The sequence below is a fragment of the Euprymna scolopes genome, chromosome 6 (genome assembly GCF_053919585.1).
Source record: "Euprymna scolopes isolate OS-2025 chromosome 6, ASM5391958v1, whole genome shotgun sequence".
Taxonomy (NCBI): domain Eukaryota; kingdom Metazoa; phylum Mollusca; class Cephalopoda; order Sepiida; family Sepiolidae; genus Euprymna; species Euprymna scolopes.
The window spans coordinates 173,835,352-173,850,937 of NC_136487.1; the positions used below are offsets into that span (position 1 = coordinate 173,835,352).

General features: G+C 37.5%; 1 pseudogene; it reads left to right on the plus strand.

The window, feature by feature from the left end:
* The first annotated feature begins 14,825 nt into the window (after nt 1-14,825).
* LOC145278477 (U2 spliceosomal RNA) lies at nt 14,826-14,972 on the plus strand (annotated as a pseudogene).
* The last annotated feature ends 614 nt before the right edge of the window (nt 14,973-15,586 follow it).

Here is a 15,586-nt window from a genome sequence, read left to right on the forward strand (position 1 = left end):
AAATATATCTAGGATAATCTTTCTATTATATCTATAACAGTGAGAATGTGTGTGTGTGTGAGCGAGAGAGAGAGAGAGAGAGAGAACAGTTCTCAACCTATACATTCAACAAATTTTTATATATAGGGTATTCAGAAATATCGAAATATATCTAGCATAATCTATTATATCTTTAAAAGTTAGAATGTGTGTGTGTGAGAGATAGAGAGAACAATTCTCAACCTATGCACTCTACAAATTTTTTATCTACAAATTAGAAAATTTGTATATAGGGTATTCACACATATGGAAATATATCTAGCATAATCTATCTATTATATCTATAAAAGTTAGAATGTGTGTGTGAGGTAGCCAGAGAGAGAGAGAGAGAGAGTAAGAACAATTTTCAACCTATATATTCAACAAATATTTGATCTACAGATTAGAAAATTTGTATATAGGGTATTCAGACATATGGAAATATATCTAGCATAATCTATCTATTATATCTCTAAAATTGAGAATGTGTGTGTGAGAGAGAGAGAACAATTTTCAACCTATATACTCAACAAATTTTTTTATCTACAGATTTGAAAATTTGTATATAGGGTATTCAGACATATGGAAATATATCTAGAGTAATCTATCTATTATATCTATAAAAGTGAGAATGCGTGTGTGTGTGAGAGAGAGCGACACAGAACAATTCTCAACCTATATATTCAACAAATTTTTTATGTACAGATCTGAAATATCACATTTGTATAGAAGTAGAAATCTTGATACCTACTCTGATACCTAATAAAAGAAAGGACACTCTTTAGGGCGGATTTTGATTATAACAAGTCACTAATTAGAAATTATAATAAACATTCTAATAATTTAAGAATTTTACCAAAATAAAATTGCATGGTAATCACCCAATTTCTGCCACAAAATTTTGATTGGCAGAACTCATAAACATAAAATATATATTTTCTAATTTCATCTTTTTTTTTTCTTTTTACATAATCTGGTTTGATGTTTTCCCAAATATTCAAATCACTATATTTTGCTGCTTAATATCAAATACAGCAACTGAGTTATTCTTATGCATCAAACAATTACATTTTCTCATTCATCCAAACTAATCACTGAACATCAATTTCATATTTTCTTCACTAAAATATTACTGTGCTTGATGTCATCAAGTGGAGCGGATCATTTTTTTTTCATTTGTTCACACATTTTTCCAATTTATATATATTTTAAAGATTCTTAGCCTATGTCATTGCATACCAATCTGTTTATTAAAAGTTAAGGTTCACTGTAAACACATATGTTACACCAAAATAAAAACGCTTCAGATAATGTCTTGATATTCAATTCAGTTTCTCACATGACATCTTATGAAGTTAGTAGAAATGTTACAGACTTTTGAATCTCAAACACTTTCAATACTGTGCACTGATATTTTCTTTTTTGCAATATAAGCACATTCATGATTTTTTTTACAAACGTTAAAAACTTTCACATTGTGTAGCAATATACTGAAACAATTATAAAAATATTTGTTTTTATTTTGAATGATGCAGGGCATCTGAAGAGAGATTTTTCTAACAAAATGAAAGTATAATTTTTAGCAATAGGTATCTAGGAAAAGGCCACTACATATGTTATAAGTTCCAAATTTCCACAACCTGGCAAATACTGGTACATGCTAGCAAATTTAGATTTGCAATTACAAAATATGATTCTAATTTTTTCCTTTGCCCTTTATTCTAACACTACACTAAGTTTACTGTGTTATTTCGCTACAGTTGATATTGTGTAGAACAATAAGAAAATCATAGTGAACAATGCATTCAACAAAATTTCACACACATTTCTAGATACCTATATCTAATAAGTTCAAAAGAAAGGACACACTTAGGGAGGTATTTTGGTGGTCAAGTCACTAAAAAGAGATTAGCTGGTTTCCCGGCATAGCCCAGGATATAATAAAGATTGACTGAAATACATGTTCTAGCTGGTTTCTAGGCGTTGCCAGGGATGTAATATAGACACATTATGTTGTATATTACCTGTTCTCTTCTCCCTAAGGTAAAACAATTTCATATACATGCTGTAAATTACCTATGCTAGGGATAAAACATGAACAATATCAGTCCTAGGGTAGATAAAACAAATAATACATAGAGATGAAAGATTCCTCTCCCCTAAGAATCAAACATATGTTCAATATCTGCTTTTGTTTTTTCATTGTTTATACGGTCCCGAGCAACGCCGGGTAGCCCTGCTAGTCTATATATATAAAAGCCAAACGTCTGTGTGTATGTATGTATGTTTGTTTGTAACGCTAAAACTTTTGAAAGACGGGACCAAACTTGACAAATTTGGTATCATATCGAAGCCCCATCACCCGGATGACAAATATCGAAATTTCACGTCAAACGGACCACTAGAAGTTGGTCAACTGATCAGTTATCTTCGAGGGGGGGGGGCCCAAAAAACCTGTCATTATCTATATATATAAAAGACAAATGTTTGTTTGTAACGCTAAAACTTGAGATAAAAGATTCCTCTCCCCTAAGAATAAAACATATGTTCAATATCTGCTTTTGTGTTTCATTGTTTATACGGTCTCGAGCAACGCCGGGTAGCCCTGCTAGTAATATATAAAAGGCAAAAATCGGTGTGTATGTATGTATGTATGTATGTATGTATGCTTGTTTGTAACGCTAAAACTTTTGACAGACACAACCAAAGTTGACAAATTAGGTATCATATTGCACATTGATCACCCGCATGACAAATATCGAAATTTCACGTCAAACGGACGATTAGAAGGGGGTGAACTTATCATTTTTCTTCCAGGGGGGGCCCCCAAAAAACCTGTCATTTTAACGTTATTCATTACGTGTCACGTGACGTGACGTCAGCTCAGTAAAATGTCGGCTGCGGCTGAGGTACGTTAAAACTGCCTTCGGAGGAGAAATTGATACTATAACACAGTTAAATATTAGTTTTCGACTCGAACCGTTATTACCAACGGAATTATCGCACTCCAAAAATCAAAATCACAAAATTACACGAAAATTGACGTAGGGAAAATGTTTTTATTTTTGCTTGAAGTTTTTTGCCGGCGAAGATGACTTTGCTCTTTGTAAAACATGTAAACAAAGACTTAGCCATTTTGTTTATACATTCTAACTCTGTTAACTTGAAGGGGGAGGGGTGGGTATCAGTATCAGGCCGCTTATGTAAACGAAAATTAGGTCGCGTGCACATGTATCACCATATTTCTCTCTCTCTCACTCTCTTCTCTCTCTCTCTCTAGACCTCTTTCTCTTCTCTTTCTCTCTCTCTCACCCTCTTTATCTACTCTCTCTCTCACCCTCTTTCCCTTCTATCTATATTAGCACTTATCAAGGCCAATAGCCAACTCGAGATTGAGAGTTCAAACGTGCACAGTAGTGAAATTTGGGAAAGAGGATGGAACAACTTTCTCTTCTGCCTCTCTCTCACACTATTTATCTTCTCTCTCTCTCTCTCTCGCTCTCTCTCTCTCACCCTGTTTCTCTTCTCTCTATATTAGCACTTATCAAGGCCAATAGGCAAATCGAGGATAGACTCGACGATGAGAGTTCAAACGTGCACAGTATTACAATTTGGAAAAGAGGATGGAACAACTTTCTCTTCTGCCTCTCTCTAACACTCTTTATCTTCTCTCTCTCTCACCCTGTTTCTCTTCTCTCTATATTAGCACTTATCAAGGCAAAGAGGCAACTCGAGGATCAACTCGACTCAGCATATTTCTCTCTCTCTCACTCTCTTCTCTCTCTCTCTCTCTCTCTCTCTCTCTCTCTCTCTTTCTCTAGACCTCTTTCTCTTCTCTTTCTCTCTCTCACCCTCTTTATCTAATCTATCTCTCTCACCCTCTTTCCCTTCTATCTATATTAGCACTTATAAAGGCCAATAGGCAACTCGAGATTGAGAGTTCAAACGTGCACAGTAGTGAAATTTGGGAAAGAGGATGGAACAACTTTCTCTTCTGCCTCTCTCTCACACTATTTATCTTCTCTCTCTCTCTCGCTCTCTCTCTCTCTCTCACCCTGTTTCTCTTCTCTCTATATTAGCACTTATCAAGGCCAATAGGCAAATCGAGGATAGACTCGACGATGAGAGTTCAAACGTGCACAGTATTACAATTTGGAAAAGAGGATGGAACAACTTTCTCTTCTGCCTCTCTCTAACACTCTTTATCTTCTCTCTCTCTCTCTCCCTGTTTCTCTTCTCTCTATATAGCACTTATCAAGGCAAATAGGCAACTCGAGGATCAACTCGACTCACCATATTTCTCTCTCTCTCACTCTCTTCTCTCTCTCTCTCTAGACCTCTTTCTCTTCTCTTTCTCTCTCTCACCCTCTTTATCTACTCTCTCTCTCTCACACTCTTTCCCTTCTATCTATATTAGCACTTATCAAGGCCAATAGGCAACTCGAGATTGAGAGTTCAAACGTGCACAGTAGTGAAATTTGGGAAAGAGGATGGAACAACTTTCTCTTCTGCCTCTCTCTCACACTATTTATCTTCTCTCTCTCTCTCGCTCTCTCTCTCACCCTGTTTCTCTTCTCGCTATATTAGCAATTATCAAGGCCAATAGGCAAATCGAGGATAGACTCGACGATGAGAGTTCAAACGTGCACAGTATTACAATTTGGAAAAGAGGATGGAACAACTTCCTCTTCTGCCTCTCTCTAACACTCTTTATCTTCTCTCTCTCTCTCTCTCACACCCTGTTTCTCTTCTCTCTATATTAGCACTTATCAAGGCAAATAGGTAACTCGAGGATCAACTCGACTCACCATATTTCTCTCTCTTTCTCACGCTCTTCTCTCTCTCTCTCTCTCTCTCTCTAGACCTTTTTCTCTTCTCTTTCTCTCTCTCACCCTCTTTATCTACTCTCTCTCTCTCACCCTCTTTCCCTTCTATCTATATTAGCACTTATCAAGGCCAAAAGGCAACGAGGATGAGCGTTCAAACGTGCACAGTAGTGAAATTTGGGAAAGAGGATGGAACAACTTTCTCTTCTGCCTCTCTCTCACGAAAGAGGATGGAATCACTTTCTCTTCTGCCTCTCTCTCACACACTTTAGCTTCTCTCTCTCTCTCTCTACCCCTGTTTCTCTTCTCTCCATATTAGCACTTATCAAGGCTAATAGGCAACTCGAGGATAAACTCTACGATGAGAGTTCAAACGTGCACAGTATTCAAATTTGGGAAAGAGGATGGAACAACTTTCTCTTCTGCCTCTCTCTCAAACTCTTAATCTTCTCTCTCTCACCCTGTTTCTCTTCTCTCTATATTAGCACTTATCAAGGCAAATAGGCAACTCGAGGATCAACTCGACGATGAGAGTTCAAACGTGCACAGTATTCAAATTTTGGAAAGAGGATGGAACAACTTTCTCTTCGGCCTCTCTCTCACACTCTTTATCTTCTCTCTCTCTCTCTCACCCTGTTTCTCTTCTCTCTATATCAGCACTTTTCAAGGCCAATAGGCAACTCGAGATTGAGAGTTCACACGTGCACAGTAGTGAAATTTGGGAAAGAGGATGGAACAACTTTCTCTTCTGCCTCTCTCTCACACTATTTATCTTCTCTCTCTCTCGCTCTCTCTCTCTCTCTCTCTCACCCTGTTTCTCTTCTCTCTATATTAGCACTTTTCAAGGCCAATAGGCAAATCGAGGATAGACTCGACGATGAGAGTTCAAACGTACACAGTATTACAATTTGGAAAAGAGGATGGAACAACTTTCTCTTCTGCCTCTCTCTAACACTCTTTATCTTCTCTCTCTCTCACCCTGTTTCTCTTCTCTCTATATTAGCACTTATCAAGGCAAATAGGCAACTCGAGGATCAACTCGACTCACCATATTTCTCTCTCTCTCTCACTCTCTTCTCTCTCTCTCTCTCTCTCTCTCTCTAGACCTCTTTCTCTTCTCTTTCTCTCTCTCACCCTCTTTATCTACTCTCTCTCTCACCCTCTTTCCCTTCTATCTATATTAGCATTTATCAAGGCCAATAGCCAACTCGAGATTGAGAGTTCAAACGTGCACAGTAGTGAAATTTGGGAAAGAGGATGGAACAACTTTCTCTTCTGCCTCTCTCTCACACTATTTATCTTCTCTCTCTCTCGCTCTCTCTCTCTCTCACCCTGTTTCTCTTCTCTCTATATTAGCACTTATCAAGGCCAATAGGCAAATCGAGGATAGACTCGACGATGAGAGTTCAAACGTGCACAGTATTACAATTTGGAAAAGAGGATGGAACAACTTTCTCTTCTGCCTCTCTCTAACACTCTTTATCTTCTCTCTCTCTCTCACCCTGTTTCTCTTCTCTCTATATTAGCACTTATCAAGGCAAATAGGCAACTCGAGGATAAACTCGACTCACCATATTTCTCTCTCTCACTCTCTTCTCTCTCTCTCTCCTCTCTCTCTCTCTCTAGACCTTTTTCTCTTCTCTTTAACTCTCTCACCCTCTTTATCTACTCTCTCTCTCACCCTCTTTCCCTTCTATCTATATTAGCACTTATCAAGGCCAAAAGGCAACGAGGATGAGCGTTCAAACGTGCACAGTAGTGAAATTTGGGAAAGAGGATTGAACAACTTTCTCTTCTGCCTCTCTCTCACGAAAGAGGATAGAACAACTTTCTCTTCTGCCTCTCTCACACACTCTTTATCTTCTCTCCTTCTCTCTACCCCTGTTTCTCTTCCCTCTATATTAGCACTTATCAAGGCCAATAGGCAACTCGAGGATAAACTCGACGATGAGAGTTCAAACGTGCACAGTATTCAAATTTGGGAAAGAGGATGGAACAACTTTCTCTTCTGCCTCTCTCTCAAACTATTTATCTTCTCTCTCTCTCACCCTGTTTCTCTTTTCTCTATATACGCACTTATCAAGGCTAATAGGCAACTCGAGGATCATTCGACCATGAGAGTTCAAACGTGCACAGTATTCAAATTTGGGAAAGAGGATGGAACAACTTTCTCTTCTGCCTCTCTCTCACACTCTTTATCTTCTCTCTCTCTCACCCTGTTTCTCTTCTCTCTATATTAGCACTTATCAAGGCGAATAGGCAACTCGAGGATCAACTCGACGATGAGAGTTCAAACGTGCACAGTATTCAAATTTGGGAAAGAGGATGGAACAACTTTCTCTACTGCCTCTCTCTCACACTCTTTATCTTCTCTCTCTCACCCTGTTTCTCTTCTCTCTATATTAGCACTTTTCAAGGCCAATAGGCAACTCGAGGATCAACTCGACCATGAGAGTTCAAACGTGCACAGTATTCAAATTTGGGAAAGAGGATGGAACAACTTTCTCTTCGGCCTCTCTCTCACACTCTTTATCTTCTCTCTCTCTCTCACACTGTTTCTCTTCTCTCAATATTAGCACTTTTCAAGGCCAATAGCCAACTCGAGATTGAGAGTTCAAACGTGCACAGTAGTGAAATTTGGGAAAGAGGATGGAACAACTTTCTCTTCTTCCTCTCTCTCACACTATTTATCTTCTCTCTCTCTCTCTCTCGCTCTCTCTCTCTCTCTCACCCTGTTTCTCTTTTCTCTATATTAGCACTTATCAAGGCCAATAGGCAAATCGAGGATAGACTCGACGATGAGAGTTCAAACGTGCACAGTATTACAATTTGGAAAAGAGGATGGAACAACTTTCTCTTCTGCCTCTCTCTAACACTCTTTATCTTCTCTCTCTCTCTCACCCTGTTTCTCTTCTCTCTATATAGCACTTATCAAGGCAAATAGGCAACTCGAGGATCAACTCGACTCACCATATTTCTCTCTCTCTCTCTCACTCTCTTCTCTCTCTCTCTCTCTCTCTCTCTCTCTCTCTCTAGACCTCTTTCTCTTCTCTTTCTCTCTCTCACCCTCTTTCCCTTCTATCTATTTTAGCACTTATCAAGGCCAATAGGCAACTCGAGATTGAGAGTTCAAACGTGCACAGTAGTGAAATTTGGGAAAGAGGATGGAACAACTTTCTCTTCTGCCTCTCTCTCAGACTGTTTATCTTCTCTCTCTCTCTCTCTCGCTCTCTCTCTCTCACCCTGTTTCTCTTCTCTCTATATTAGCACTTTTCAAGGCCAATAGGCAAATCGAGGATAGACTCGACGATGAGAGTTCAAACGTGCACAGTATTACAATTTGGAAAAGAGGATGGAACAACTTTCTCTTCTGCCTCTCTCTCACACTATTTATCTTCTCTCTCTCTCTCTCACCCTGTTTCTCTTCTCTCTATATTAGCACTTATCAAGGCAAATAGGCAACTCGAGGATCAACTCGACTCACCATATTTCTCTCTCTCTCTCACTCTCTTCTCTCTCTCTCTCTCTCTCTAGACCTCTTTCTCTTCTCTTTCTCTCTCTCACCCTCTTTATCTACTCTCTCTCTTACCCTCTTTCCCTTCTATCTATATTAGCACTGATCTAGGCCAATAGGCAACTCGAGATTGAGAGTTCAAACGTGCACAGTAGTGAAATTTGGGAAAGAGGATGGAACAACTTTCTCTTCTGCGTCTCTCTCACACTATTTATCTTCTCTCTCTCTCTCGCTCTCTCTCTATCACCCTGTTTCTCTTCTCTCTATATAAGCAATTATCAAGGCCAATAGGCAAATCGAGGATAGACTCGACGATGAGAGTTCAAACGTGCACAGTATTACAATTTGGAAAAGAGGATGGAACAACTTTCTCTTCTGCCTCTCTCTAACACTCTTTATCTTCTCTCTCTCTCTCTCTCACCCTGTTTCTCTTCTCTCTATATTAGCACTTATCAAGGCAAATAGGCAACTCGAGGATCAACTCGACTCACCATATTTCTCTCTCTCTCTCTCACTCTCTTCTCTCTCTCTCTCTCTCTCTCTCTCTCTAGAACTCTTTCTCTTCTCTTTCTCTCTCTCACCCTCTTTATCTACTCTCTCTCCCTCACCCTCTTTCCCTTCTATCTATATTAGCACTTATCAAGGCCAAAAGGCAACGAGGATGAGAGTTCAAACGTGCACAGTAGTGAAATTTGGGAAAGAGGATTGAACAATTTTCTCTTCTGCCTCTCTCTCACGAAAGAGGATGGAACAACTTTCTCTTCTGCCTCTCTCTCACACTCTTTATCTTCTCTCTCTCTCTCTCTACCCCTGTTTCTCTTCTCTCTATATTAGCACTTATCAAGGCAAATAGGCAACTCGAGGATTAACTCGACGGTGAGAGTTCAAACGTGCACAGTATTCAAATTTGGGAAAGAGGATGGAACAACTTTCTCTTCTGCCTATCTCTCACACTCTTTACCTTCTCTCTCTCACCCTGTTTCTCTTCTCTCTATATTAGCACTTATCAAGGCCAATAGGCAACTCGAGGATAACTCGACCATGAGAGTTCAAACGTGCACAGTATTCAAATTTGGGAAAGAGGATGGAACAACTTTCTCTTCGGCCTCTCTCTCACACTCTTTATCTTCTCTCTCTTTCACCCTGTTTCTCTTCTCTCTATATTAGCACTTTTCAAGGCCAATAGGCAACTCGAGTATCAACTCGACGATGAGAGTTCAAACGTGCACAGTATTCAAATTTGGGAAAGAGGATGGAACAACTTTCTCTTCTGCCTCTCTCTCACACCCTTATCTTCTCTCTCTCACCCTGTTTCTCTTCTCTCTATATTAGCACTTTTCAAGGCCAATAGGCAACTCGAGGATCAACTCGACGATGAGAGTTCAAACGTGCACAGTATTCAAATTTGGGAAAGAGGATGGAACAACTTTCTCTTCTGCCTCTCTCTCACACTATTTATCTTCTCTCTCTCTACCCCTGTTTCTCTTCTCTCTATATTAGCACTTATCAAGGCCAATAGGCAACTCGAGGATCAACTCGACGATGAGAGTTCAAACGTGAACAGTAGTCAAATTTGGGAAAGAGTATGGAACAACTTTCTCTTCTGCCTCTCTCTCACACTCTTTATCTTCTCTCTCTCTCTCACCCTGAAAGATTCCTCTCCCCTAAGAATAAAACATATGTTCAATATCTGCTTTTGTTTTTACATTGTTGTTACGGTCCAGGGCAACGCCGGGTAGCCCTGCTAGTTTCTAATAAAGGGAAACCTGTTTCCGGTACGCTTCAAAGGCACAGGAAAGGAGTAAACAAATAGAAAAAAGTAATAAAGTCTTTTTAATATAATCGATTAATATTGTCTAATCGAATATTTTTATCGATTATTTGTATGTTCTGATACATTAATTTTGTTCATTGTTTTTAGCGAATAGTTTACCTCGTCAGTATTTAGTTTTCTGCCCGTTTAATCGATTAATTTTGTCTTCATATATATCAGTTTATCTTCTATTTCTTACCAATAAGTTTTGTCTTTTTTATCGATTAGATTTTTCTGACTTTCTCTTATCGATTAGTTTTTCTACTTGTCGATTAGTTATGCCTTCGTACAGATTCGTTCTGTATTTTTATCGATAAGTTTAGTCTAATTTTCTTTTTCCTTAATTATCAGGTTTATCTTTTCGATTAGTTTTGTTTTTATGTATCATCGATTAGTTTTGTTTTTATGTATCATCGATTAGTTTTGTTTTTATGTATCATCGATTAGTTTTGTTTTTATGTATCATCGATTAGTTTTGTTTTTATGTATCATCGATTAGTTTTGTTTTTATGTATCATCGATTGGTTTTGTTTTTATGTATCATCGATTAGTTTTGTTTTCATGTATCATCGATTAGTTTTGTTTTTATGTATCATCGATTAGTTTTGTTTTTATGTATCATCGATTAGTTTCGTTTCGATAATTCCAAGTCGTGCATAGAAATGAAATTGCATCACACCCTACCAAAACAAATATAAGCTGAGTGTCATAATCAAAATTTCCTTATTAAAATTACATGAAATTATTTCTAAATAAACGCATTAAAAATCTGTTAATTTAAAACGCAAAAATGTAATTTCCTAATTTAACGTTAAATTCAATCTCGCTTTTAATATATTGGTTATGAACTTATTAAAAATAGAAAATGTTTTAATATCAAAAAGAAAGCTGATGATGAAATGATGTTGCGTGTTCTAAAAATTCAATTAAGGTAAAATTAGATTTATTTTAAATTGCTAATCATATAATCTGTTTTTCATTTCTTTTACCACTTTATACTCATCCAGTTTAACTTCCATTTAATCATATAAATATCTACATCATTTTATTATTGTTATTATTATTATTGTTAGTAGTAGTAGTAGTAGTAGTAGTAGTAGTAGTAGTAGTAGACTGGAAAACCCTTTTGTGGTGCAAGTTTTCAAGAATTCTGGTGAAAGAACTGACCCATTAAATTATCGCCCCATTAGCCTCCTTCCACTTTTCGCCCAAATATTTGAGTCCATAATTAACCAAGCTCTTGTCAATCAACTTACAGAAGCGAAACTTCTGACAACAATATGCATTTAGGCAAGCCCGTTCCACAACAGATATCCAAACTGTAATCTCTGAACGTATATACTATTCATGGACAAAGCAGGGAAGGGTAGGGCAGTAGCTCTAGATATATATAAGGCTTTTTTGACAGGGTATGGCATGAAGGTCTTCTCAGGAAAATCAGATCATACGGTATCACTGGACGAATACTCAACATAATTAAATCCTCTCTAGATAAGAGAAAAATCCAGGTTGTCCTCGACGGTCGTACATCTAAACAATATGATAAATGTGGGAGTGCCTCAGAGATCTCATTGGACCTCTATAATTCCTAATATTCATAAATGACCTCTCTGACAAAATTGTCTCTAAGAGGTGTATATATGATGATGACACAATGCTCTATGACAGACCCGACAGGAAAACAAATGAATACATATCTAAGGAAATGGCAGAAACACTAGATGATGACCTCCAATTTGTAATAGAATGGGGACAAAAATGGATGGTCATTCAATGCTGCCAAGACTAAACTTATTTCCTTCAATAATTACAAGAAACCTTCTCTACCATCAATAGCAATGGCTAAATACTCATTATCTGAAAGTACTTCTTTCAAACTCCTCGGCCTAATATTCACAGGAAACATGAGTTGGAACAATTACATTAAGAGCACTGCGAGGACCGCTACGAAGAAGGTAGGCTCTCTCTACTGTGCTAGAAAACTACTAACGCCCGAAAGTATACTGCACCTTTAAGGACACCATTCTCCCATGTATGGGGTATTGTTGTCATATTTGGGCTGGCGCATCTGCTACTAGTCTCTCACTCCTAGACAAGGTTCAAAAGAGAGTCGCCAACCTGATAGGTCCTGAACTGTAATCTAGGCTTCAGCCTCTGTCCCATCGCTGAAATTTTGCATCTCTCTGCCTGTTCTTCAAGTATTTTAATGGTGAATGCTCCGACGCACTGCAAGCACTTGTACCCTCCCTCGACGTAAATACCCCGACAAACCCGACAAGCAGATAAATCCCACCTGTACACAATAAAGATCCCTCGATGTAAGAGAGCTTTCTACTCCAGTAGTTTCTTCCCCAGAGCTGCCAGACTTTGGAGTTCGCTTCCGGGTCCCTGTTTCCCCAACTCTACTGATATGCAAACGTCCAAGTGTAACATGAACAGACATATTGCTGCCCAACTCCCTACATAGTACCCCTGTAGCTTAGGCGCCTAATAGTAACCCCCTACATTAAAGTAGCAATATGCTTTGTTTGGGGTGAAAATGTAATAAAAAAATTATAACTCGGCCTTCCTCAATAAACAGGCTTGTGAACACATTCATCGTATATCATTCATTAATTTATAACTAGGGCTATGACAACAGCATATTCTTTTCATTGTTTTGACTCTCGAGTATATATCCGACACAGACACAATTAATCAACTGGTGGTAACATCACTCTGCATAAAAACATGTAAGATACCAATAGATATATATCCGAGAATCAAAACAGGGAAAATAATATGCTGTTGTCATAGCCCTAGTCATAACCACACTCATTTTTGAGACAATAATGAAAGATACACGTGAAAACAGCTAGATGTCAATGGAAGCCCGTATTAACGTATTAAATGTGTCAAACATTAATAGAAGTGAATAAAAATCAAATTGCGAAGCGAAAGCGAACGGTAGAAGTCAGATAATTTCTAATAAGTGTGCATGTACTATACCCAACCAAAACAAATATAAGCTGGGCGCAATAGTCAGAATTTATTAATCTGAATTACATGAAATTATTAAACATAGAAAATGTCTTTAATCTAAATTAAAAAGCTGCTCGTGTTGCGTGTTCTTAATATGTCAAGGAAGGTAAATATAGATTTATTACCAACCGCCCGGCGTTGCCCGGTCGTAAAATACGCATAAATATTATATTTAATTCATACAGAAACTGAGACATACGCATGCGTGTTTTATGTTTTTCCTAAACAGTTCACTTCGTGTGAGTAAAAAAAAATACTCTAGCTGAGATCGAAACCAAAATCTAAAAACAGTAAGTACGATAACCATTAGGCCAGCTTGAATCGATCGCATAAACGTATTTTCAAACCTACTTATTCTTAACATATAAGTCTGTCATTTGAACGATACACACATGCGTATTCGCTGTTAGCAAACATATATAAATCTAATGACCCCCCACATTAACCAATTTTTCAATTTTTACCCCTTATCAGCCGTTTTCCGGGTGAAAACTGATTAAATAGTTATTCACATGTCTGAATACCCTATATACACAGTTTCAAGTGTGTAAACATTCGTTGAGTAAATAGATTAAGAAGTGTCCTCACACGCACACACACATTCTCATTTTATAGACATGTAAATTTTAAATTGGTAATAATATGATTTCATAGTTTTCATCTCCTGAAAACTTTTTTCGCTCAGTTTATCCGCTTTTAATTCCACCTCTATCGCACTTCCATTTTTTTTTTCATACAAACCTTTCCATCCTCCACTATTAACACGACAATCTGAAACATGTCTCTCCAACTTACTCTCTACATTAAAAGCCATCTATTAATATTTCCACCGCTAATGACATCATGTTGTAAATTTTTTGTTTATCTTTTCATATTTTTAACTCTTTAATACATTTGGTTTGTTTTTTTTCCACTGAAATATATTCATTTCTATAATTCAAAAATTCTCAATGCACGCTTTTAATTAAATTATTAATATAAAAGGTAGTTTGCTTGAAGCATTGCTGATAAAGGAATATATGGAAGTTTTAACAGCTAAAAGCAATGCGCAAAGGACCGGAATCACAAGAGTAAAGAAAAGAAAAATACACACAAATAGACGGGTATGTTCGAGTAGAGAAATGTCTATTCATTTAATACTCGTCCTCTCATTACATAATTATTGCAACCAAGTCCGTTGGTGGTAGTGCGGTTCTAACCTCTATCTGGGGTCCTGGTCTCTTTCGCCATTTTGAATATAATTTTCTTTTTGAAAAGGGGAGGTATTTCTCCCGAAATTAATCAAAGTCGTATACCACCATCGGACTTTATATACACCGGACATATCAACAACTTGGTTGCAAACTAATCAAATAACGAGGTGAGGAATGATAGATGAATAAATAATTAGACACTTCTCTACTCAAGCATATCCGTTTACTTGTTTGTTTTTCCTTTCTTTCCTGGTGTGATTCCGGTCCTTTCCGCATTGCTTTTGGCTTTTAAAACTTCCATCATTATCGCTCCGTCCGTTATCATGCTGTGCATCCCTTAAAATGGAAAGTGGAATATTCACAATAAAACTTGTCACCCCATAAAGCAAATAAAACAAAAAAAATGGTGTCGCTGTTGAGGCAAAGGTAATAAAAATGATTTATCTTTCTTGGCCTCTTGGCTAAGATCAAAGTGTAGTATCTGTCCTTCAGATGCTACATTTCACTTTCTTCTCTGTTAGTGGAGGAGAAATCCTTTGCAACTAAGACATTTTTTCTCCACGTTAAAAAACGACCCTGGTGTCTAAATCGGTCCCGTAGGGGGGGGGGGGGTTGTGAATAGGTACTACATTTAATGTAACAAAGTTTTAATATTACAAAAGTAACTGGGAAAAGTAATTTCTGGTTTGATTACGAAATGCCCTGGAAATGCCCCTTCTGATTAATTATAAAATGCACTGGAAATGTCTCTTCTGATTATTTTTTTTGTTTTGTTTACTTGCCTTCCCACAAAGACGGAGTTGGACATGAGGTAGGTTAAAATTTTTGGGGGAAACCAGCTCCCCAAAAGGGGTACTCTGATCAATAACAAAAATAAAAATTGTATCAGTAATGAAGGATTTTTCCTCCATTGACCAAGACCAAGAGGAGGGGGAAATTTAAGTCACTGGAATGCTGAGACTGTTACTCAGAAATTCATTTTGTAGCAATGGTTGCCTAATCTCTAACCGTGTTAATGTTTTTATGTATTAATTTCGGAAAGCTGCTGAAACAGATCATGATTTAAGCATTACTATATTTCAAGTGGGGATATAAAGTCAGTCCCGGAAATTACTTAAACCGTTTACAATTTAAACATTACTTTATTTAATGTATATTTTTAACAGTGGGCTAGGGGGATAGGAAATCAGTCCCGAAAATG